The sequence below is a fragment of the Oncorhynchus mykiss genome, chromosome 16 (genome assembly GCF_013265735.2).
Source record: "Oncorhynchus mykiss isolate Arlee chromosome 16, USDA_OmykA_1.1, whole genome shotgun sequence".
Taxonomy (NCBI): Eukaryota; Metazoa; Chordata; class Actinopteri; order Salmoniformes; family Salmonidae; genus Oncorhynchus; species Oncorhynchus mykiss.
In genome coordinates this window covers 26,446,031-26,471,033 of record NC_048580.1, presented here as the reverse complement: position 1 = coordinate 26,471,033, position 25,003 = coordinate 26,446,031, and the positions used below count along the sequence as shown (strand labels likewise).

The 25,003-nt window shown below is 44.6% G+C and overlaps 1 protein-coding gene and 1 long non-coding RNA gene across 2 annotated transcripts in view; both read left to right on the top strand.

The window, feature by feature from the left end:
- Positions 1-5,280: 5,280 nt before the first annotated feature.
- On the top strand, positions 5,281-6,421 carry LOC118939473. Its single transcript, XR_005036392.1, has 2 exons — positions 5,281-5,723; positions 6,108-6,421. It is a non-coding gene; the product is annotated as an uncharacterized LOC118939473 (long non-coding RNA).
- Positions 6,422-22,007: 15,586 nt separating this feature from the next.
- Positions 22,008-25,003, top strand: part of slc4a1b (solute carrier family 4 member 1b (Diego blood group)) — a 41,818-nt gene continuing 38,822 nt past the window's right edge. The window contains exon 1 of the mRNA XM_021565428.2: positions 22,008-22,104. The gene's annotated coding sequence lies outside the window, so the exon portion shown is untranslated. The remainder of the gene's footprint in view (positions 22,105-25,003) is intronic.

Genomic DNA, 25,003 nt, shown 5'->3' with positions numbered 1-25,003 from the left:
CAAGACTGGTCACAGTCCGGAACCTACCACGACTGGTCACAGTCCGGAAACTACCACGACGGGTCACAGTCCGGATCCGCCAGAGTCTCCATCCAGTCCGGATCCGCCAGAGTCTCCCTCCAGTCCGGATCCGCCAGAGTCTCCCTCCAATCCAGAGGCGCCACTCACTCCAGACTCGACCATCAGTCCAGTGGTGTCCTCTAGCCCGTGGTCGGCGGTGAGGGTTCCCGCTCCAGAGACATTAAGTAAGGGTGAAGTGGAGCGGGGTCCACGTCCCGAGCCAGAACCGCCACCTCGGATTTATGCCCACCCAGACCCTCCCATATAGTGTTAGGTGTGCGGCCGGGAGTCCGCACCTTTTTGGGGAGGGTACTGTCACACCCTTTTTTATTTATTTATTTATTTTACCTTTATTTAACCAGGTAGGCAAGTTGAGAACAAGTTCTCATTTACAATTGCGACCTGGCCAAGATAAAGCAAAGCAGTTCGACAGATACAACAACACAGAGTTACACATGGAGTAAAACAAACATACAGTCAATAATAAAGTATAAACAAGTCTATATACAATGTGAGCAAATGAGGTGAGAAGGGAGGTAAAGGCAAAAAAAGGCCTTGGTGGCAAGGTAAATACAATATAGCAAGTAAAACACTGGAATGGTAGTTTTGCAATGGAAGAATGTGCAAAGTAGAAATAAAAATAATGGGGTGCAAAGGAGCAAAATAAATAAATAAATTAAATACAGTTGGGAAAGAGGTAGTTGATAGGGCTAAATTATATGTGGGCTATGTACAGGTGCAGTAATCTGTGAGCTGCTCTGACAGTTGGTGCTTAAAGCTAGTGAGGGAGATAAGTGTTTCCAGTTTCAGAGATTTTTGTAGTTCGTTCCAGTCATTGGCAGCAGAGAACTGGAAAGAGAGGCGGCCAAAGAAAGAATTGGTTTTGGGGGTGACTAGAGAGATATACCTGCTGGAGCGTGTGCTACAGGTGGGAGATGCTATGGTGACCAGCGAGCTGAGATAAGGGGGGACTTTACCTAGCAGGGTCTTGTAGATGACATGGAGCCAGTGGGTTTGGCGACGAGTATGAAGCGAGGGCCAGCCAACGAGAGCGTACAGGTCGCAATGGTGGGTAGTGTATGGGGCTTTGGTGACAAAACGGATTGCACTGTGATAGACTGCATCCAGTTTGTTGAGTAGGGTATTGGAGGCTATTTTGTAAATTACATCGCCAAAGTCGAGGATTGGTAGGATGGTCAGTTTTACAAGGGTATGTTTGGCAGCATGAGTGAAGGATGCTTTGTTGCGAAATAGGAAGCCAATTCTAGATTTAACTTTGGATTGGAGATGTTTGATATGGGTCTGGAAGGAGAGTTTACAGTCTAACCAGACACCTAAGTATTTGTAGTTGTCCACGTATTCTAAGTCAGAGCCGTCCAGAGTAGTGATGTTGGACAGGCGGGTAGGTGCAGGTAGTGATCGGTTGAAGAGCATGCATTTAGTTTTACTTGTATTTAAGAGCAGTTGGAGGCCACGGAAGGAGAGTTGTATGGCATTGAAGCTTGCCTGGAGGGTTGTTAACACAGTGTCCAAAGAAGGGCCGGAAGTATACAGAATGGTGTCGTCTGCGTAGAGGTGGATCAGAGACTCACCAGCAGCAAGAGCGACCTCATTGATGTATACAGAGAAGAGAGTCGGTCCAAGAATTGAACCCTGTGGCACCCCCATAGAGACTGCCAGAGGTCCGGACAACAGACCCTCAGATTTGACACACTGAACTCTATCAGAGAAGTAGTTGGTGAACCAGGCGAGGCAATCATTTGAGAAACCAAGGCTGTTGAGTCTGCCGATGAGGATGTGGTGATTGACAGAGTCGAAAGCCTTGGCCAGATCAATGAATACGGCTGCACAGTAATGTTTCTTATCGATGGCGGTTAAGATATCGTTTAGGACCTTGAGCGTGGCTGAGGTGCACCCATGACCAGCTCTGAAACCAGATTGCATAGCAGAGAAGGTATGGTGAGATTCAAAATGGTCGGTAATCTGTTTGTTGACTTGGCTTTCGAAGACCTTAGAAAGGCATGGTAGGATAGATATAGGTCTGTAGCAGTTTGGGTCAAGAGTGTCCCCCCCTTTGAAGAGGGGGATGACCGCAGCTGCTTTCCAATCTTTGGGAATCTCAGACGACACGAAAGAGAGGTTGAACAGGCTAGTAATAGGGGTGGCAACAATTTCGGCAGATAATTTTAGAAAGAAAGGGTCCAGATTGTCTAGCCCGGCTGATTTGTAGGGGTCCAGATTTTGCAGCTCTTTCAGAACATCAGCTGAATGGATTTGGGAGAAGGAGAAATGGGGAAGGCTTGGGCGAGTTGCTGTTGGGGGTGCAGTGCTGTTGACAGGGGTAGGAGTAGCCAGGTGGAAAGCATGGCCAGCAGTAGAAAAATGCTTATTGAAATTTTCAATTATGGTGGATTTATCAGTGGTGACAGTGTTTCCTATCTTCAGTGCAGTGGGCAGCTGGGAGGAGGTGTTCTTATTCTCCATGGACTTTACAGTGTCCCAGAACTTTTTTGAGTTAGTGTTGCAAGAAGCAAATTTCTGCTTGAAAAAGCTAGCCTTGGCTTTTCTAACTGCCTGTGTATAATGGTTTCTAGCTTCCCTGAACAGCTGCATATCACGGGGGCTGTTCGATGCTAATGCAGAACGCCATAGGACGTTTTTGTGTTGATTAAGGGCAGTCAGGTCTGGGGAGAACCAAGGGCTATATCTGTTCCTGGTTCTAAATTTCTTGAATGGGGCATGTTTATTTAAGATGGTTAGGAAGGCATTTTTAAAAAATATCCAGGCATCCTCTACTGACGGGATGAGGTCAATATCCTTCCAGGATACCCCGGCCAGGTCGATTAGAAAGGCCTGCTCGCTGAAGTGTTTCAGGGAGCGTTTTACAGTGATGAGAGGAGGTCGTTTGACCGCTGACCCATTACGGATGCAGGCAATGAGGCAGTGATCGCTGAGATCTTGGTTGAAGACAGCGGAGGTGTATTTAGAGGGGAAGTTGGTTAGGATGATATCTATGAGGGTGCCCGTGTTTAAGGCTTTGGGGAGGTACCTGGTAGGTTCATTGATAATTTGTGTGAGATTGAGGGCATCAAGTTTAGATTGTAGGATGGCTGGGGTGTTAAGCATGTTCCAGTTTAGGTCGCCTAGCAGCACGAGCTCTGAAGATAGATGGGGGGCAATCAGTTCACATATGGTGTCCAGAGCACAGCTGGGGGCAGAGGGTGGTCTATAGCAGGCGGCAACGGTGAGAGACTTGTTTTTAGAAAGGTGGATTTTTAAAAGTAGAAGTTCAAATTGTTTGGGTATAGACCTGGATAGTAGGACAGAACTCTGCAGGCTATCTTTGCAGTAAATTGCAACACCGCCCCCTTTGGCAGTTCTATCTTGTCTGAAAATGTTGTAGTTTGGAATTAAAATGTCTGAATTTTTGGTGGTCTTCCTAAGCCAGGATTCAGACACAGCTAGAACATCCGGGTTGGCAGAGTGTGCTAAAGCAGTGAATAGAACAAACTTAGGGAGGAGGCTTCTAATGTTAACATGCATGAAACCAAGGCTATTACGGTTACAGAAGTCGTCAAAAGAGAGCGCCTGGGGAATAGGAGTGGAGCTAGGCACTGCAGGGCCTGGATTCACCTCTACATCGCCAGAGGAACATAGGAGGAGTAGAATAAGGGTGCGACTAAAAGCAATAAGAATTGGTCGTCTAGAACGTCTGGAACAGAGAGTAAAAGGAGGTTTCTGGGGGCGATAAAATAGCATCAAGGTATAATGTACAGACAAAGGTAAGGTAGGATGTGAATACAGTGGAGGTAAACCTAGGTATTGAGTGATGAAGAGAGAGATATTGTCTCTAGAAACATCATTGAAACCAGGAGATGTCATTGCATGTGTGGGTGGTGGAACTAATAGGTTGGATAAGGTATAGTGAGCAGGACTAGAGGCTCTACAGTGAAATAAGCCAATAAACACTAACCAGAACAGCAATGGACAAGACATATTGACATTAAGGAGAGGCATGCTTAGTCGAGTGATCAAAAGGGTCCAGTGAGTGGAGAGGTTGGTTTAGGGTCACGGCGATTTAGACAGCTAGCCAAGCCAACCGGTAGCAAGCTAGCATAGGATGGAGTCTGTTGTTAGCCACCTCTTGCGTTCGGTCAGTAGATTAGTGGGGTTCCGTGTGGTAGAGGGGATTAATCCAAATCACACAACAACAAAAATAAGAACAATAGATATAGTTATAGAGGCCCGAGAAGAAAACATAATAATTCAAATAAATAAATTGTCCGATTGTCTATTCAGATAGCAGCCGGAAAGACAGCTAACGGTTAGCGGGCCGCAGATGGGCGTTCCGGTAACGTCGCGACAGAGGCGTAGGCAGTGAAACGGGTCCGGATAGGTGACTGCAGCCCAGGAGTGAATGATGGAACTCAGGCGTGATTGAGGGAGCTGGCTAGCACCGGAACAATCGATGTTTGCTCCGGAATCGACGAAAGCCGACTGTCACACGGATAGCAGCTAGCTAGCTGTGAGATCCGGGTATGAATGTCCAGAGAGCAGTTGAAATCCAGGGACATGGAGAGAAAAATTGGTCCGGTATGTTCCGTTCCGAGCCGCGCTGCGCCGTACAAAACTGGCGATAGATTTTCGATAGATTTTCGAACTAAAGGACAGCCGATGACCACAAACCGTGGTTAGCTTCTGATTAGCTTCTGGGCTAGCTCCTGGCTAGCTTCTGGCTAGTTTCTGGCCAGCCTCCTGGAGTTTCTGGCTAGCTTCCTGAAGGATTGCAGATCTGAGGTAAATAATACTTTTTTATAAATATAAATTGGTGAGGCTGGTTGCAGGAGAGTGTTTAGAAGATGAGTTGATGGAAAATAAAAATAAAATGTATGTGAAAAAAGTTGTAAATATATATATATACAGGACACGACAAGACGAGGACAAAAGACGTCTGAACTGCTATGCGATCTTGGATGAGAATGACCTTAGTATTCTTTGTTTTCTTTGTTATTTTGGTTAGGTCAGGGTGGGACATGGGTTATGTATGTGTTTTTGTATTGTCTAGGGGTTTTGTATGTTTATGGGGTGTTTTCTATTCTAGGTGTCTTGTAAGTCTATGGTTGCCTAGATTGGTTCTCAATTAGAGGCAGCTCTCTATCGTTGTCTCTGATTGGGAACCATATTTAGGCAGCCATATTCTTTGGGTATTTTGTGGGTGATTGTTCCTGTTCCAGTGTTTAGTGTTCACGTTACGGGACTGTTTCGTCTTCGTTCCTTTTGTCGGTTTGTTGTTTTTGTTCGGTGTTTAAGTATTCCCATTAAATATGGATTATCATCACGCTGCATCTTGGTCCTCTTCTCTTTCACCCGAAGACAATCGTTACAGGATGTGGCCGTGGAGAGAAACGGAGAGAGAAACGAAGAGGAACGTCACACCAGGCGTCATCAGAGGTACCAGCCCCCAGATCCACTCAGCTCAATTCAGCAGAGGCTCCTCCAAGCCGTCGACAGGGATGCAGCCCAACCTGATGCTCACAGGAAGGAGGATGAAGAGACCCTCTTTGCCATGAGCCTGGTGCCAACACTGAAGAGGCTGCCTCAGCAAAGAAAAACAGCAGCCAAGGTTAAAATATATCAGCTGCTTTTCGAAGCCGAGTTCAAGGGTACTTTTTTTCCCTCCACATCACAGGTAGTGTCATAAGTGTGCGACAGTGAAGTAAAGTAGGTCATTTTTACAGTATAGTCGTGGGTTAATGGGTATTTCAGATCAAAGTATTAATATGAGGCAAATGTATAGCTGTTGTTTGTGGGTTAGAAAATATCCTAAAGCAACAATTTGCTGTCTAAATATTTGCCTGTCACATTCATATTTTGATCGTAAATACAAATTCCATGAGTTAACAGCAAGTATTACCAACTTCATCATACTGTTCCTATTTATGCCACTAACTACACTATACAAGCAGTATTTAGTTAACATAAATCTCACCTTTTAGGGTGTCATATTATGTTAAGCTTGTATGTGTTGTTTTTCTCTTCCCTTTCAGAAATGGAGTCAATTTAGCCGACCCGCTCACAGGAAGGACAGGAAGAGGAGAGGAGTTGTCTGGTTGTTGTTTTGACCTCCCTCATTGTACCTTTCTTTTCACATACGTCAGTTCTGTTTCAATTCAGTCAATTCATAAAGTCATTTGTTTATAAAGTCTTAGGATAGCATTCATTATTAGTGTTACATATATTTCTGAATTGACAGAATTGAAACTCATACACTGGAGAATTCAGATGCTCTTGTTGGTCTCTTACGAGACTAAAGGTCAATCAATATACACTGCTCAAAAAAATAAAGGGAACACTAAAATAACACATCCTAGATCTGAATGAATGAAATATTCTTATTAAATACATTTTTCTTTACATAGTTGAATGTGCTGACAACAAAATCACACAAATTATCAATGGAAATCAAATTTATCAACCAATGGAGGTCTGGATTTGGAGTCACACTCAAAATGAAAGTGGAAAACCACACTACAGACTGATCCAACTTTGATGTAATGTCCTTAAAACAAGTCAAAATGAGGCTCAGTAGTGTGTGTGGCCTCCAAGTGCCTGTATGACCTCCCTACAACGCCTGGGCATGCTCCTGATGAGGTAGCGGATGGTCTCCTGAGGGATCTCCTCCCAGACCTGGACTAAAGCATCCGCCAACTCCTGGACAGTCTGTGGATGGAGCGAGACATGATGTCCCAGATGTGCTCAACTGGATTCAGGTCTGGGGAACGGGCGGGCCAGTCCATAGCATCAATGCCTTCCTCTTGCAGGAACTGCTGACACACTCCAGCCACATGAGGTCTAGCATTGTCTTGCATTAGGAGGAACCCAGGGCCAACTGCACCAGCATATGGTCTCACAAGTGGTCTGAGGATCTCCTCGGTATCTAATGGCAGTCAGGCTACCTCTGGCGAACACATGGAGGGCTGTGCGGCCCCCCAAAGAAATGCCACCCCACACCATGACTGACCCACCGCCAAACCGGTCATGCTGGAGGATGTTGCAGGCAGCAGAACGTTCTCCACGGGGTCTCCAGATGTCTGTCACATGTGCTCAGTGTGAACCTGCTTTCATCTGTGAAGAGCACAGGGTGCCAGTGGCGAATTTGCCAATCTTGGTGTTCAAATGCCAAACGTCCTGCACGGTGTTGGGCTGTAAGCACAACCCCCGCCTGTGGATGTCGGGCCCTCATACCACCCTCATGGAGTCTGTTTCTGACCGTTTGAGCAGACACATGCACATTTGTGGCCTGCTGGAGGTCATTTTGAAGGGCTCTGGCAGTGCTCCTCCTGCTCCTCCTTGCACAAAGGTGGAGGTAGCGGTCCTGCTGCTGGGTTGTTGCCCTCCTACGGCCTCCTCCACATCTCCTGATGTACTGGCCTGTCTCCTGGTAGCGCCTCCATGCTCTGGACACTACGCTGACAGACACAACAAACCTTCTTGCCACAGCTCGCAGTGATGTTCCATCCTGGATGAGCTGCACTACCTGAGCCACTTGTGTGGGTTGTAGACTCTGTCTCATGCTACCACTAGAGTGAAAGCACCACCAGCATTCAAAAGTGACCAAAACATCAGCCAGGAAGCATAGGAACTGAGAAGTGGTCTGTGGTTATCACCTGCAGAACCACTCTTTTATTGGGGGTGTCTTGCTAATTGCCTATAATTTCCACCTGTTGTCTATTCCATTTGCACAACAGCATGTGACATTTATTGTCAATCAGTGTTGCTTCCTAAGTGGACAGTTTGATTTCACAGAAGTGTGATTGACTTGGAGTTACATTGTGTTGTTTAAGTGTTCCCTTTATTTTTTTGAGCAGGGTATTTCTTTAATTTAAAACCACTTGAAAACCAGGGTGTTGAAACTTTTTGTGAAGTTATGTTCCATCGACTGGACCGTGACGTCCAGGGGCCATTTGTTTGTTTAGCTGTGTTATGGCTACATATTATTTCCTTTTTTTCAGAGACAGAGACACACACACACACCTCTTCGTACCTCAGATCTCCAGTGCCCTGCCCTCTCTCTCTCTCTTTATGGGCATGTCTGATGTTCCCCCTACTACGTCTAGGCTTTATGAGGTGTCCCTGTATCGGTCTGCAGTTGTGCCAAAAATACATGGTATGGACATTGACCCTCCCCAGCCTATTCAGTCCTCCAAAGTTGGTATATGTGTTGTTAGCAGAGAATGCCTCGACTTTGTTTTGCAGGTTACATTTTTGGATGACCACCAGGACCTCAGCTGCAATTTCTTCTGCTGTTTCTCCTTTCAATTAATCAAGCAGTTTTGTTTCCACAGATGTGCTGCTATCATATATATTACTCACTATGGCCTCACATTTTGTCCTAGCACATGTAAACTTTGGCTCATAAAGATTCTGTGTCAGTTGTGCTGTACAGTCCATAGATCTGTAACTATGATTGCGTCGCATAGTGTGGTATGCAAAGACACCCTCCTGCACAGCTAAATGCTATTATTCTTGGGAAGGCTCTACCTTGAAGAATGTGGTGACAGAGTGCATACCAACACGGCCAATCAGAGAGGCTTTATGCTTTTTCGTCTGTTGATGTTCTACCACTGCCATTCTTCCCCCGCTGCCAATTGGAAAAAGAGGAATTACAAAGGTTGCTGTGAACCATTCTATCGTCTTGACCTGAGCATATAAACGGAAATTCTTTCATCAGGTTTCCATTAAAATGGCATTTTCCGTTTCTTGGAAAGAACCATTGAACCTCTGTCTGCTCTTCTTCACTCTCCTTGTGTCACTCTTCATACTCTTAACTTTTTCTTCTCCTCCAATCTCTCTCCTCTTTTCTTCAATCGTGTTCCTTCCTTTCCTTCTCTTCACCTTTGCACCTCACTCTTCTACACTCTCCTTGCTTCACTTTTTTTACTCCCTTAATTAGTGCACGGATCCCGCTAGCGGGATCAAATTCGACACCATCCGGTGAAATAGGAGCGCGCCAAATTCAAAATACAAAACCGTAATATTAAACATTTATGAAAATACAAGTGTCATACATGATTCTTTAGCTTAGAATCTTGGCAATCGAACTGCGTTGTCCAATTTACAATAGGCTTTACGGCGAAAGCATAGCATTTGATTATCTGAGGACAGCACCCCACAACAACACATGTTTTCAAACCAGCACAGGCATCACAAAATCCTTAATAGCGATAAAATAAATCACTTACCTTTGAAGATCTTCCTCTGTTTGCAATCCAATGGGTCCCAGCTACACAAGGAATGGTCATTTTGTTCGATAAAGTCCTTCTTAGTATGCGTCATTGAGTTCAGTAATCCACCCGGTCAGCAAGCAGACAAAGAAGTCGCAAAAGTTACCGTTAAAGTTTGTCCAAACAAGTCAAACAACGTTTCTAATTAATCCTCAGGTAGTCTAATATCTAAATAAATGATCATATTTCATACGGAGACTAGTATGTTCAATAGGAAAAGAATATAACGAAGAGTGTGCCCTCGTTCATGCGCGCAAAGAGACTACTTTTGCCTTAGTGCTCCCCTTGGATAAACTACTATTCCTCGTTGGTTTTTCAAAAAACAAGCATGAAACCATGTATAAAGACTGTTGACATCTAGTGGAAGCCATAGGAACTGCAATCTGGGAGGCAGAAGTCATAGTTTTCAATAGCTTCACATTTGAAGTGGCTGGGAACTAAAAATAATAATAATTCCGGATGGATTTTCCTCAGGTTTTTGCCTGCCATATCAGTTCTGTTATACTCACAGACGTTATTTTAACAGTTTTAGAAACTTCAGTGTTTTCTATCAAATTCTACCAATTATATGCATACCTTCTGGGTATATCTTCTAACTTATCTTCTAGCTTCTGGGCCTGAGTAACAGGCAGTTTACTTTGGGCATGTCAGACAGGCAGAAATTCAGGAAACTAGACCGTGCACTGAAAGGTTAATTTTTCCTTCTCACTCTCTTTTCCTTCCTCTCCAATCTTTAATAATAAATAATACCCTATTAGATAAAATACTTTGGTTAACAGATTCCCATTGCTTGACTCATTTTTGTATTCTATCTTAAAAACATTGTTTGGAATAATAAATTGGCTGGCTCTGTAATTATATCTTTACCTTTTCTCTATCTCATTCATTCTGTTACGTCCGTCGTCAGAATGAGACCAAAGTGCAGCGTGGAAAGTGTACATCTTCATTTTTTTTTTAGCATGAACACCAAAAAAAAAAAAAAAGATCAATGAACGTAAAGTTCTGCAGGGCTATACAGCTACTGTGCAAAAACAAGATCCCACAAACTCAGGTGGAAAACAGGCTGCCTAAGTATGATTCCCAATCAGAGACAACGATAGACTGGGAACTATAACCGGCCAACAAAGAAATAGAAAACTAGAATACCCACCCAAATCACACTCTGACCTAACTAAATAGAGACATAAACAGGCTCTCTAAGGTCAGGGTGTGACACATTCATCCAGTCTTCCTCCTCTCCTTCCTCTCCACTCTAACAGAAAACATTATGCTAATGTTAACCATGAACATTTCAAAATATATTTTCACACTACTTATTATAATGCCAAACCATTAAAATTGTAATCTAAAAATAAATATTCTCAATTAATTATATGCATTCATTTAATATAAGAATATTTTCAAAATAGCCCGTCCAACACGTGAATGTTTTTTAACCTAGCTACCATGACACTAGCTAGCTAGATAACTAACTAACTTAGTCTACATAGCTAATGTTAGATAGCATAACATATTTAAAACCTTATAGGGCAGATAATCTATCTATATAATAAGTGTGTGTGACATAATAACATCACTAGCTAGTATCTCAAACAATTGTATTTGAATGCACAGAGATACTGTGACCAGATCCTGTTGATTGCCTCAAATGACCTGTCTTGAAAAGATGTTTGTGGTGATGTTGTGGATTCACTTTGACACATACTGGCTTTAGACTGAGTTTCCACAGCAGTTTTCTCTAAAATGAGCCCGAGCAAGTAGTTAGTAGAAGAAGAGTGAATGAAGCGTATATAGCAAGCAGCCCCCTCTGTTGGCCAAAACAAGCACAATGTGATTGAGACGTCAACCGGTAGGCTCTGCTGCCTGGTCTTGCCACGTAAATTATTATTTCACTCTGCGGTCTGTTTTTAACTCACAGTTAAGAACGGGGACATTTCCGGGGACAGCTACAGCTGGGGACCGGCCACCAAAAACGGGGAAGTCTGGTCACACTATTCTAATTGCTGTTCAATGTTTTGTTCATCAGTATTTGATCGTGGCTGCCTTGGTGCCTCTGAGATTAAATAGGTTATGATGTTGAGCTCCGACCGCACAGCATTACTGTAACCTACCTAGTGTCAGATATTTTGCTACCGGTCAATTTACTTTTCACGATGCTTGGCGTTTGAATGAGTAATGGATAAAAAATGTGCAGCGGGAATAAACCAATCATGTCAGAAAAGGAGACATGTCATGCAATACATTGTAACAATTTCAAAAGATTTTACTGAGTTAAAGTTCATATAAGGAAATCATCAGGATCTGGTCACAGTATCTCTGTGCATTCAAATAGCAATCGATAAAATGCACTTGTGTTCATTGTCTGTAGTTTATGCCTGATCATACCATAACCCCACTGCCACCATGGGGCACTCTGTTCACAAGGTTGACATCAGCAAACCGCTCGGCCAGACAATGCCATACACGCTAATTCATGAAGAGCACACTTTTCCAGCGTGCCAGTGGCCATCTAAGGTGAACATTTGCCCACTGAAGTCGGTTATGACACCGAACTGCAGTAAGGTCAAGACCCTGGTGAGGATAGTGAGCACATAGATGAGCTTCCCTGAGAAGGTTTCTAACTGTTTCTGCCGAAATTCTTTGGTTGTTCAAACCCACAGTTTCATCAGCTGTCTGGGTGGCTGGTCTCAGACTATCCCATAGGTGAAGAAGCCTGATGTGGAGATCCTGGGCTGGAGTGGTTACACATGGTCTGTTGGAGGCGGCTTATGGTAGAGAAATTAACATTAAATGATCTGGCAACAGCACTGGTAGACATTCCTGCCTCCAAGATGCCAATTGCACAATTTGTGCACAACATTTGGGAGAAATAATATTTTTCTGCATATGGAACATTTCTGGGATCTTTTATTTCAGCTCATGAAACATGAGACCAACACTTTACATGTTGCATTTATATTTTTGTTCAGTACATGCAATGGCAAATGCATCTGTTTAATCATTAGGCCCATGTTTTAATGTTTTTATTAGCATACCATTATTATATTTCCTGTGCATCAAACACCTCCATTTACCCCATGAGAACCATATTTGCTTGCAATACAATTGATCAACCATTAGAAGTTGTGTGTACCCATGGTCTTAGCTGTGCTTGGAGATACACACACAAGTTCAAAATGTATAAATACCAACCTTTGAGGGGAAACTGGCACACTGCAAGGTTTACACCTCGATCACACCTGCAGCATCATTGCCTTTTGGTACACCAGCAGTACATTCATTTCCAATGGAACGCTGTGTTTGCCTTGCAGAATTGCGTTGCAGAGGCAGTTGCAGTATGTTCTGTGTGGTGAATGTTGAACCTTTGTTGCACACATATCCAGATGATGCTGCGTACCATTTTGCGCAATGACGCTGTAGGTGTGTTCGAGGCAGTAGAGTGTTTTAAGTGCAAGTGCACCTTTGCTAAATTAAGCCCCTGGTCCACCTCAAAAATGGAATCCCCAAAAACATGGGCCAGTGCCAAAGTATGTCATAACCAAACATTAAGATGTAACTATCTCTTTATTTTACCCCAATTTCTCAATCTAACCTCCACATTGACTAAAACTAGCACATTGTTGGCCTATTTTCTTGTTACTCAGTTGTGCGTCTGTTGTGTACGGGCCCAACCTATGGCCCCTTGGAGGGGTTAGGGAGGGGATGATCTGTGGTGGGATATCCCCCTGACTCAACCAGATGTGGATGGGCGATAAAACTGTGTACCCTGGACAGAGTGTTACGGTGCGTGAATGAGGACCCAAAAGCGAATCAACTTAAACAGAGCTTCTTTAATTACCAAACATAGGTAGGCTCAGATGGACCGGCAGATTCCGACAGGACAGGACAAGGTTACAGCAAACATGACGACAGTCTGGTTCAGGCATGAATGACACAAACAAACAAGAATCCGACAAGGACAGGAGCAGAAACAGAGAGAGATATAGGGACCTAATCAGAGGGAAAAAGGGAACAGGTGGGGAACGGGGTGAATGGGTAGTTAGAGGAGACAAGGGACAGCTGGGGGAAAGCGGGGGAGAAAAGGTAACCTAACACGACCAGCAGAGGGAGACAGGGTGAAGGGAAAGGACAGAGACAAGACAACATGACAGTACATGACAGTACCCCCCCACTCACCGAGCGCCTCCTGGCGCACTCGAGGAGGAAACCTGGCGGCAACGGAGGAAATCATCAATCAGCGCACGGTCCAGCACGTCCCGAGAGGGAACCCAACTCCTCTCCTCAGGACCGTACCCCTCCCAGTCAACTAGGTACTGATGACCACGGCCCCGAGGACGCATGTCCAAGATTTTACGGACCCTGTAGATAGGTGCGCCCTCGACAAGGATGGGGGGGGGGGGGGGGAGACGAGCGGGGGCGCGAAGAACGGGCTTAACACAGGAGACATGGAAGACCGGGTGGACGCGACGAAGATATCGCGGAAGAAGAAGTCGCACTGCGACAGGATTAATGACCTGAGAGATACGGAATGGACCAATGAACCGCGGGGTCAACTTGCGAGAAGCCGTCTTAAGGGGAAGGTTCTGAGTGGAGAGCCAAACTCTCTGACCGCGACAATATCTAGGGCTCTTAGTTCTACGCTTATTAGCAGCTCTCACAGTCTGCGCCCTATAACGGCAAAGTGCAGACCTGACCCTCTTCCAGGTGCGCTCGCAACGTTGGACAAAAGCCTGAGCGGAGGGGACGCTGGACTCGGCGAACTGAGATGAGAACAACGGAGGCTGGTACCCGAGGCTACTCTGAAAAGGAGATAGCCCGGTCGCAGACGAAGGAAGCGAGTTGTGGGCGTATTCTGCCCAGGGGAGCTGTTCTGACCAAGACGCAGGGTTGCGAAAAGAAAGACTGCGTAAGATGCGACCAATAGTCTGATTGGCCCGTTCTGCTTGACCGTTAGACTGGGGGTGAAAGCCGGAAGAGAGACTGACGGAAGCCCCAATCAAACGGCAAAACTCCCTCCAAAATTGAGACGTGAATTGCGGACCTCTGTCCGAAACGACGTCTGACGGAAGGCCATGAATTCTGAAAACATTCTCGATGATGATTTGTGCCGTCTCTTTAGCAGAAGGAAGCTTAGCAAGGGGAATGAAATGAGCCGCCTTAGAGAACCTATCGACAACCGTAAGAATAACAGTCTTCCCCGCTGACGAAGGCAGTCCGGTGACAAAATCTAAGGCGATGTGAGACCACGGTCGAGAGGGAATAGGAAGCGGCCTGAGACGGCCGGCAGGAGGAGAGTTACCGGACTTAGTCTGCGCGCAGACCGAACAAGCAGCCACGAAACGACGCGTGTCATGCTCCCGGGTGGGCCACCAGAAACGCTGGCGAATGGAAGCAAGCGTACCCCGAACGCCAGGGTGGCCGGCTAACTTGGCAGAGTGAGCCCACTGAAGAACGGCCAGACGAGTAGGAACGGGAACGAAAAGAAGGTTCCTAGGACAAGCGCGCGGCGACGGAGTTTGAGTGAGTGCTTGCTTTACCTGCCTCTCAATTCCCCAGACAGTCAACCCGACAACACGCCCCTCAGGGAGAATCCCCTCGGGGTCAGTGGAGGCTACTGAAGAACTGAAGAGACGAGACAAAGCATCAGGCTTGGTGTTCTTAGAGCCCGGACGATAAGAAATCACGAACTCGAAACGAGCGAAAAACAGCGCCCAACGCGCCTGACGCGCATTAAGTCGTTTGGCAGAACGGATGTACTCAAGGTTCCTATGGTCAGTCCAAACGACAAAAGGAACGGTCGCCCCCTCCAACCACTGTCGCCATTCGCCTAGGGCTAACCGGATGGCGAGCAGTTCGCGGTTACCCACATCATAGTTACGTTCCGACGGCGACAGGCGATGAGAAAAATACGCGCATGGGTGGACCTTGTCGTCAGAGAGGGAGCGCTGAGAAAGGATGGCTCCCACTCCCACCTCTGACGCGTCAACCTCGACAACGAACTGTCTAGAGACGTCAGGTGTAACAAGGATAGGAGCGGATGTAAAACGATTCTTGAGGAGATCAAAAGCTCCCTGGGCGGAAACGGACCACTTAAAGCACGTCTTGACAGAAGTAAGGGCTGTGAGAGGAGCTGCCACCTGACCGAAATTACGGATGAAACGACGATAGAAGTTCGCGAAGCCGAGAAAGCGCTGCAGCTCGACGCGTGACTTAGGGACGGGCCAATCAATGACAGCTTGGACCTTAGCGGGATCCATCTTAATGCCTTCAGCGGAAATAACAGAACCGAGAAATGTGACGGAGGAGGCATGAAAAGTGCACTTCTCAGCCTTCACAAAAAGACAATTCTCTAAAAGGCGCTGGAGGACACGTCGAACGTGCTGAACATGAATCTGGAGTGACGGTGAAAAAATCAGGATATCGTCAAGGTAAACGAAAACAAAGATGTTCAGCATGTCTCTCAGGACATCATTGACTAATGCCTGAAAGACAGCTGGAGCGTTAGCGAGGCCGAAAGGAAGAACCCGGTATTCAAAGTGCCCTAACGGAGTGTTAAACGCCGTCTTCCACTCGTCCCCCTCCCTGATGCGCACGAGATGGTAAGCGTTACGAAGGTCCAACTTAGTGAAAAACCTGGCTCCCTGCAGGATCTCGAAGGCTGAAGACATAAGAGGAAGCGGATAACGATTCTTCACTGTTATGTCATTCAGCCCTCGATAATCTATGCAGGGGCGCAGAGACCCGTCCTTCTTCTTGACAAAAAAAAACCCCGCTCCGGCGGGAGAGGAGGAGGGGACTATGGTACCGGCGTCAAGAGCTACAGACAAATAATCTTCGAGAGCCTTACGTTCGGGAGCCGACAGAGAGTATAGTCTACCCCGGGGGGGGGTGGTTCCCGGAAGGAGATCAATACTACAATCATACGACCGGTGTGGAGGAAGAGAGGTGGCCCTGGACCGACTGAACACCGTGCGCAGATCGTGATATTCCTCCGGCACCCCTGTCAAATCACCAGGCTCCTCCTGTGAAGAAGAGACAGAGGAAACAGGAGGGATAGCAGACATTAAACATTTCACATGACAAGAGACGTTCCAGGAGAGGATAGAATTACTAGACCAATTAATGGAAGGATTATGACAAACTAGCCAGGGATGGCCCAAAACAACAGGTGTAAAAGGTGAACGAAAAATTAAAAAAGAAATGGTTTCACTATGATTACCAGAAACAGTGAGGGTTAAAGGTAGCGTCTCACGCTGAATCCTGGGGAGAGGACTACCATCCAGGGCGAACAAGGCCGTGGGCTCCTTTAACTGTCTGAGAGGAATGTCATGTTCCCGAGCCCAGGTCTCGTCCATAAAACAGCCCTCCGCCCCAGAGTCTATTAAGGCACTGCAGGAAGCTGACGAACCGGTCCAGCGTAGATGGACCGACAAGGTAGTGCAGGATCTTGAAGGAGAGACAGGAGTAGTAGCGCTCACCAGTAGCCCTCCGCTTACTGACGAGCTCTGGCCTTTTACTGGACATGAAGTGACAAAATGACCAGCGGAACCGCAATAGAGACAGAGGCGGTTGGTGATTCTCCGTTCCCTCTCCTCAGTCGAGATGCGGATACCTCCCAGCTGCATGGACTCAGCACCCGAGCCGGCAGAGGAAGATGGTAGTGATGCGGAGAGGGAGGCGACGGAGAGCGCGAGCTCCTTTCCACGAGCTCGGTGACGAAGATCAACCCGTCGCTCAATGCGAATAGCGAGTTCAATCAAGGAATCCACGCTGGAAGGAACCTCCCGGGAGAGAATCTCATCCTTTACCTCTGCGCGGAAACCCTCCAGAAGACGAGCGAGCAAGGCCGGCTCGTTCCAGCCACTGGAGACAGCAAGAGTGCGAAACTCAATAGAGTAGTCTGTTATGGCATGAATGACACAAACAAACAAGAATCCGACAAGGACAGGAGCAGAAACAGAGAGAGATATAGGGACCTAATCAGAGGGAAAAAGGGAACAGGTGGGGAACGGGGTGAATGGGTAGTTAGAGGAGACAAGGGACAGCTGGGGGAAAGCGGGGGAGAAAAGGTAACCTAACACGACCAGCAGAGGGAGACAGGGTGAAGGGAAAGGACAGAGACAAGACAACATGACAGTACATGACACAGAGGTTTATCTTGTCCTCATCCATGGATGGCTATGGGGGTGGGAAGAACAAAGTGGTCGAGGGGGGGTGTTACCATTTCACGAGCCCCAGGCTATTGAAAAGATCCCCCTGAGCACTGATCTAGGATCGAAAGACTATAAACTGACTGTAGGTCAGTGCATATTGTAAAAGTTGGAGAGGAATACCCCAGGGGTGGGTGTTTCTACCCTTGTGCGTAATGGTCGTTGATCACAGACTTGCGCCTTCTGAGTCATTTGAATGTTCTGGCACTTTGCCACATCTGGATTACCTCTCCCCGGGTAAGATGGGATCAATTTGATCTAATTGTATTAGTTACTTATTAAGCCTTTTGGTTGTAGATGTGCCGTCTGAAGCCCTGTAAATTCATGATTGTGTTCTATGACAAAAGTGTAATAATATATTATACAGTATATTGTTTCCAGACAAATGATGAATTATCTAAAGAACGCAGAATGATCTGTTTATATAATGACTTGGAAATTAATGTCTAATTGAATATCTCTCAAACCAAATTGTAACTATTTATTAATAATCTGGTGTAATTATTGAAATACCCTCAACATGAGACATTTTCCCAGTGTGTAGATACTTAAATGTTCCGTGCTCTATATTAGTTTACTATTTTAAACCTATTGTTATTTTCCTTAAAGCCTATGCTTTTAGATTTTTAATAAGTAACTGATAACACAAACCTCAACAACCGATAGTCAGTAAAACAATTGTGGTGGAGGCTCAGAGAACGTGTTTGTTCATTTTTCCTCCAGCATTTATCTACAATGTCAGGTGACAATTGTATGTTGTTCTGTGTGTGAGATCACTGACAGAGGCTGCATGTACTGTAGATTACAATTTTATGATGGGCTGAGGGGCGTTCAACACTGATAGGGGCCTTAAGTAGAACCCTGCCTTTCAGATTCACTTAAAAAAATGTCACTTTGAGTCCCCGCTCTTTTCTATGCCATATATTGTGATGTATTGCAAGTATATGAAGAAATTGCTGACTTGTCAAAAACTGACGGACTAGAGGACTTGAGAACTTGAGAAACATGTCAGTAGCTACAGATCTCTCGCTCGATGTGGTAAGTCACGTGAGGAGGAGTAAAAACAGAATTCCATTTAAATTCAGGTCTATCTCTCTCCAATGCAATGCCATGGCCTATGAGGAACAAGACTCGTCCCTCTACGTACCTTTAAGAATGATGTGATTTATCCCTCTTCTCTCATGTTGAAAATCCCATATATATTTGGTGGTTGAAATGATGTTGAGTTTGACTAGACATGGACTCCTACTGGTATATGCAGGGTAACACACTTAGTGAGAACAAGTCTACCATACAGATGCCTATCCTGTATGTACACTGCTTAGCTTTCCTGTATGTACACTGCTTAGCTTTGAAACAAGCTGTGTTCAATTCTGCTGAGCTATCATGTCAGCACATTCAGACGTTGATCAGCTTCCATACTCATTTGTGTAGACTAACTAAATAACATTAAATAGTTGAAGGTAACTCCTTTAACTTAAAGGAAATCCAGAGTGAGGTTGGGTTTATGCAGGCTACATTGACATCTGATTTGCACAAAGGACTCCATAATTTCAAAGTGAAGCTAGGTATACAGTTATTTTTATCCTCCACTACACAATAAGCAAACAAATAGATAGCTAGCTATGCTACTTCAGCTGTATTGCATGGAAAATATAAGTAAGGCATGTTAACACAATTGTACATTCAATTTGCAGTAAATGCTTCAGCTAGATAGATTATTCACATCTGCTGTTTCACAAGACGACAGCCTGGTTTGCTGGTTTTCTCAGGAGTCCTTAAAACATTAAACAACACGAATTACAAATTCATTGTCATGTCATAACACTAGCTAGCTAGCTGGCTAATGTTAGCTAGTCAGCCAACTTGCTATATAGCGATTTTCATAAATTAATTTTATGACAAAACAATATGCTCAAATGTTTGTCTCTTCATTAACTAACATATTCCTCTCAATTGTAAATGTTTTGCTTGACTCATTACGATGTTATAACTACTTACATTTGCTTCCACCATAGTGTTTTGTCAGCCATCTTTGCTGAAGAAAGTCACCAGGGTGGCTCGCGTCAAATTTGTCATTGGAACCTCTCGATATGATTGGTCATATAAAAACATTGGTAAGCAAATGCATAATGAGTGCTCTAACTCCCCCTTGCGGTGCTCTGGAGCAATGAAGCCATGACGCTGGGTACCTCTAAGTCCTGCGGTGTCAGCTCGCAACTTTTAAATGAGGATCCATTCATCATCATCAATAGGGTCTCCCAGGTCTTCCTCACATTTTTGTTTGACATGTTTTGTGTCATCGGGAAAAGCCTCTATCAACCCTTGATACAGCTTGGAAATAAACTTTAGAGGTTTGTCAGACTTCCTTAGAATACAGTACTTTCAAACTTTGAAGCTTCTGCCTTGTCCACTTTTCCACTTTATTCTGTACAGACAGAATGATGATCCTGCTAAGACATGATGATCATAGTGTTGTGTACTGACTGTGCACCATGACAGTAAAGCCTGTACAGCTGTTTATACCGTGTCAGTGTGAAAGGTAGGGAATTAGCCAGGGAAACTGTCAGATCAATAACATTGCATTGTAGAATAGTGAAAATTCACTTCATCTGAGGATGACAGATAATTTGTGTACAGGGTCCAATACCCTAAAATATGATGTATATCAGACTCCATTATTATTCGAAGGCTATAGACCCCTAATTGTCTCCAGTGGGTGTAGCAAAAGTTGCGAGCCTTGCGTCACCACTCAGAATGCTATAAGATGCAGGTGTTTAGGTTAATCGTTATGCAATTATTAAGAGGCTAATGAACAAAGAGCTAATATCTTAAAATCCCTTTACATGGCCCAAAACATTAAAACAAAGGCATGAAAATAACACATACAGTCTTGGATCTAATCATCACAATGTTAATCTAAATTATATGGGTGCACCCCTGTGTCGCTCCTCTTTGAACTATGCGCCGTCCGACGAACAGAATAAAACAGTTTCTCAGAAACAATAAATCCATAGTACTTACAGTACAATGAAACATTTTACAATTGTTTTACCTATGAACTCTTCAAACAATATAAACATTACCATTTTATTCACACAGTGACATTCATTTAGTTGATTCAAGTTCCATTAGTCTTCAGCTCCCGTGGCTTCAGTGACCCTAGGACTTCAATCTCTTCTTCGAGATTTCCACAGATGAGGTGTGTTTGACACCTGTGATAGCCCACAGATGGTCTGTCATGCAAACAATGTTATAAATCGGGATTGTGTCATCATGCTGGGCCTCGGCGTCAGCAAGTCGCTAGACACATCTTCATCACTGGCCTTCATCATCATTCACATTTGTTTACTCTCTTTATTTTCCCAGCACAACATTGCTATACTGACTCTAATAAAAACTCACATTGAGCTGTTAAAAAACTTCAGAATATCAGTCTTCAATAATTTGGTCGCTGTTTGATTCGTGTCTAGTGTGTCTAGTGTGATTGAGGTATAAAATAATAGCTAACATTAGCCAACCTTTGGCTAGCTCAACTGGCGAAAATGAGCCAAGTTTACTTCTGTTGAAACGGGACAAAGCAAAGGCTGCAAAACATTTTCATACACACAACAGCTGTTAGATACTGCTACCTGAAACATTAGCTAACGTTACATGTCAGTACACTAATAGCTCAGCACTGGGAATAAATGCTTTTTTTCTGTTATGTCAAACAGCAGTTACCTTGCCAGCTACATCAGTCAAATAAAGAGTAGCCAATTTCTGCTCTGCTTGCTTTTACAACTTTGAGAAAAAGCACAACACACACAGACAACAGCTGCCTCCGTTCGCTACGCTCTGTGGTGGTCACGTGGTCCTAAATCCAGCCTTCTGAAACTGCCAAACAGCCTATCCGACCGCTCTGAAGCGTGTGCATGGTCATAAAGCACACCGATAACACTTTTTGTATCACATTGCAATGATAAAACTGGGGGGGCAAAAATGCAATTTAAGAGTGTGTGTGGGGGGGTCAGGTCCCCCCCCCCCTCCCCAGTGAAAGTTGCGCCCCTGGCCCAGCGTAATCCGGTGGTTATTCCAAACATAGCCAATAAATATGTGTAATCCTATCCTTTGTTTATTCCAAACATAGCCAATAAATATGATGATAAGATGACGGTCGGGATAGTGAGACAGTCAGACTGGTCCGAGGTTATCAAGTGACAGTATTTACTATCAATATTATGGGTGACATTGGGAACACACTGGCTCAGAGTCTGAGTGGAGTGTGTGTGTGTGTGTGTGTGTGTGTGTGTGTGTGTGTGTGTGTGTGTGTGTGTGTGTGTGTGTGTGTGTGTGTGTGTGTGTGTGTGTGTGTGTGTGTGTGTGTGTGTGTGTGTGTGTGTGTGTGTGTGTGTGTGTGTGTGTGTGTGTGCCTGTGTGTGTGTGTGTCCCATTCTAAGGCCACAGTCACAGACATTATAAAGAGGTGGTGTTTATAAAGTCACACTTTTTTTGCATTGAGGGGGCCAGTCGCTTGTCAAAGTGGTCGGGTTGGCTGGTTTGTGGTGCAGGTACGTTTAAGCTTTTCCATCAATGTTACTCTTATAAATAGTATTTTAAGTTGTTGTGATAATATTGATGAAAGATGAAAAATTATTATGCTGCATGTTGGCCGGAAATGATCAACAATGCAAATGTTTTAACTCAATCGAAAATATTCGGTTCATAACATGAACGGTTCATTTTTGTATTATAACTCTGGTTGTTATCTTATTTATCATTGCCATCCTGCAACATTTTTACCGCCAGAGTTACATGAATGAACCCACAGGAAAGCTCTCAGGGTGTAACAGAGGGATAGGAACAATGCATTTACATTATATAAATTGAATTGTCACTTTGTTAGTTATAAAAACTGTCCAAAATAAGTTTGATAGTTGTGCAAATATCAATTTCAGTGGCAATCATTGTATTTGTACTGTGTTTGGAAGTTGAGATCTGAGATGCTAGCCGTTTTCCACCTCATTTGCACTGTGTATATTTCCATTGGTTATCCATACAAAACTCATGCTGGATCAATTTGTATACATCTACACAGACACCCACCCACCCACACCCACACCCACACCCACACCCACACCCACACACACACACACACACACACACACACACACACACACACACACACACACACACACCAAGGTTATTATAGTTTAGTGTTTTAATATTCATTATAATTTATTTTAGTTTTAAGAATGTTATTTGACATTTGGTTTATTTTCTGTTCGTTTTCAGATCCACTTTAATAGTTTTTATTTATTGAAAGTTTTATAAAAACTTTTGTGTTTTTGAGGATGTCAGTTCTTGCCACTGTGGGGCAGTAATGCATAAGATGATGGGTCAGGTCATGGGTTAGGTTAGGTTTAAAGGTAGACTCAGCGAGATGACGTAGATGCACGAAGTAAACAGTAGTGGTGCTGAGTCAATTTCTGCAAAAACCAGGAGCGTTTTGGTCCCGTATCTATCACATTGTAGCAGTGTGAAGCACACCCATGTACATTCGTAGATACTCCGTATGACTGTATGAGAGCAAAGTTTTACACCGTGCTCATGTCATTGCGCTCGTTCAAGCAGATAAATGTTGTCAAGTTATTCAAAGTGTGTTGTTCTGGAGCAAAAAAATGTCTAAAACCATGTGATCAATGGTCATGAAGTTTTGACTGCAGTCAACCGCAAGTTTCTGTAGTTGCTCTTCACCAACTTCCTCCTGCAGTTGTCACTTGCATATTGGGAGGCTCTATTGTCAACCATTCATAAGGGGGAGGGCTGCTGTTTTATCGGCTCTTTTTTTTTTTGAGTAGTTCATAACTTGTTTTGTACATAATGTTGCTGCTACCGTCTCTTATGACCGAAAAGAGCCTCTGGACATCAGAACTTCGATTACTCACCTCCAATTAGACAAAGAGTTTTTCTTCAATGAGTCGGACGGGAGGGATATACTACAGACAACCGACCAGGTCCAGATCTCCATCATTCGGTGGAGAAGGAAACTGAGATTTGGAGGAAAAAGATCAGGGTGCCTTGTTAGGAACAGGTGACAAGTGGCTAATCTGCCTTTGCCTTCAGTCCTGATAGCTAACGTTCAATTGCTGGAAAATAAATGGGACAAACTGAAAGCATGTAAATCCTACCAACGGTACATTAAAAACTGTAATATCTTATGTTTCACGAGCTGTGGCTGAACGACGACATTAAGAACATATAGCTGACAGGTTATACTCTCTATCCGCAGGATAGAACAGCAGCCTCTGGTAAGAGGTCTATACATATGTGTAAACAACAGCTGGTGCACGATATATAAGGTAGTCTCGAGGTTTTGCTTGCCTGAGGTAGAGTATCTCATGATAAGCTGTAGACCACACTATCTACCTAGAGAATTTTCATCTGTATTTTTCGTAGCTGTCTACATACCACCACAGACCGATGCTGGCACTAAAACTGCACTCAATGAGCTGTATACAGGAAAACACTCATCCAGAGGCGGCACTCCTAGTGGTGGGGGACTTTAATGCAGGAAACTTAAATAGTTTTACCTAATTTCTATCAGCATGTTAAATGTGCAACCAGAGAGAAAACAATTCAGGACCACCTTCACTCCACACACAGAGACGCCTACAAAGCTCTCCCTCGCCCTCCACTTGGAAAATCTGACCATAATTCTATCCTCCTGATTCCTGTTTGCAAGCAAAAATTAAAGCAGGAAGTACCAGTGACTCGGTCTGTAAAACAAAGTGATCAAATGAAGCAAATGCTAAACTACAGGACTGTTTTGCTTGCGCAGACTGGATTATGTTCCTCAAAACAGCTCAACGTTCACAAGGCCGCAGGGCCAGACGGATTACCAGGATGTGTACTCCGAGGGTGCGCTGACCAACTGGCAAGTATCTTCACTGACATTTTCAACTTCTCCCTGTCCCTGTCTGAGTCTGTCATACCAACATGTTTCAAGCAGACCACCATAGTCCCTGTGCCCAAGAACACTAAGGTAACATGCATAAAATGACTATTGACCCGTAGCACTCACGTCTGTAGCCCTGAAATGCTTTGAAAGGTGGGTCATGGCTCACATCAACACCATTATCCCAGAAACCCTAGACCCACTCCAATTTGCATACCACCCCAACAGATCCACAGATGATGCAATTTCTACACTACCCTTTCACACCTGGACAAAAGGAACACCTATATGAGAATGCTATTCATTGACTACAGCTCAGCATTCAACACCATAGTGCTCTCAAAACTCATCACTAAGATAAAGCCCCCGGGACTAAACACCTCCCTCTGCAACTGGATCCTGGCCTTCATGACGGGCCGCCCCCAGGTGGTAAGGATAGGTAACAACACACCCGCCACTATGATCCTCAACACAGGGGCCCCTCAGGGGTACATGCTCAGACCCCTCCTGTA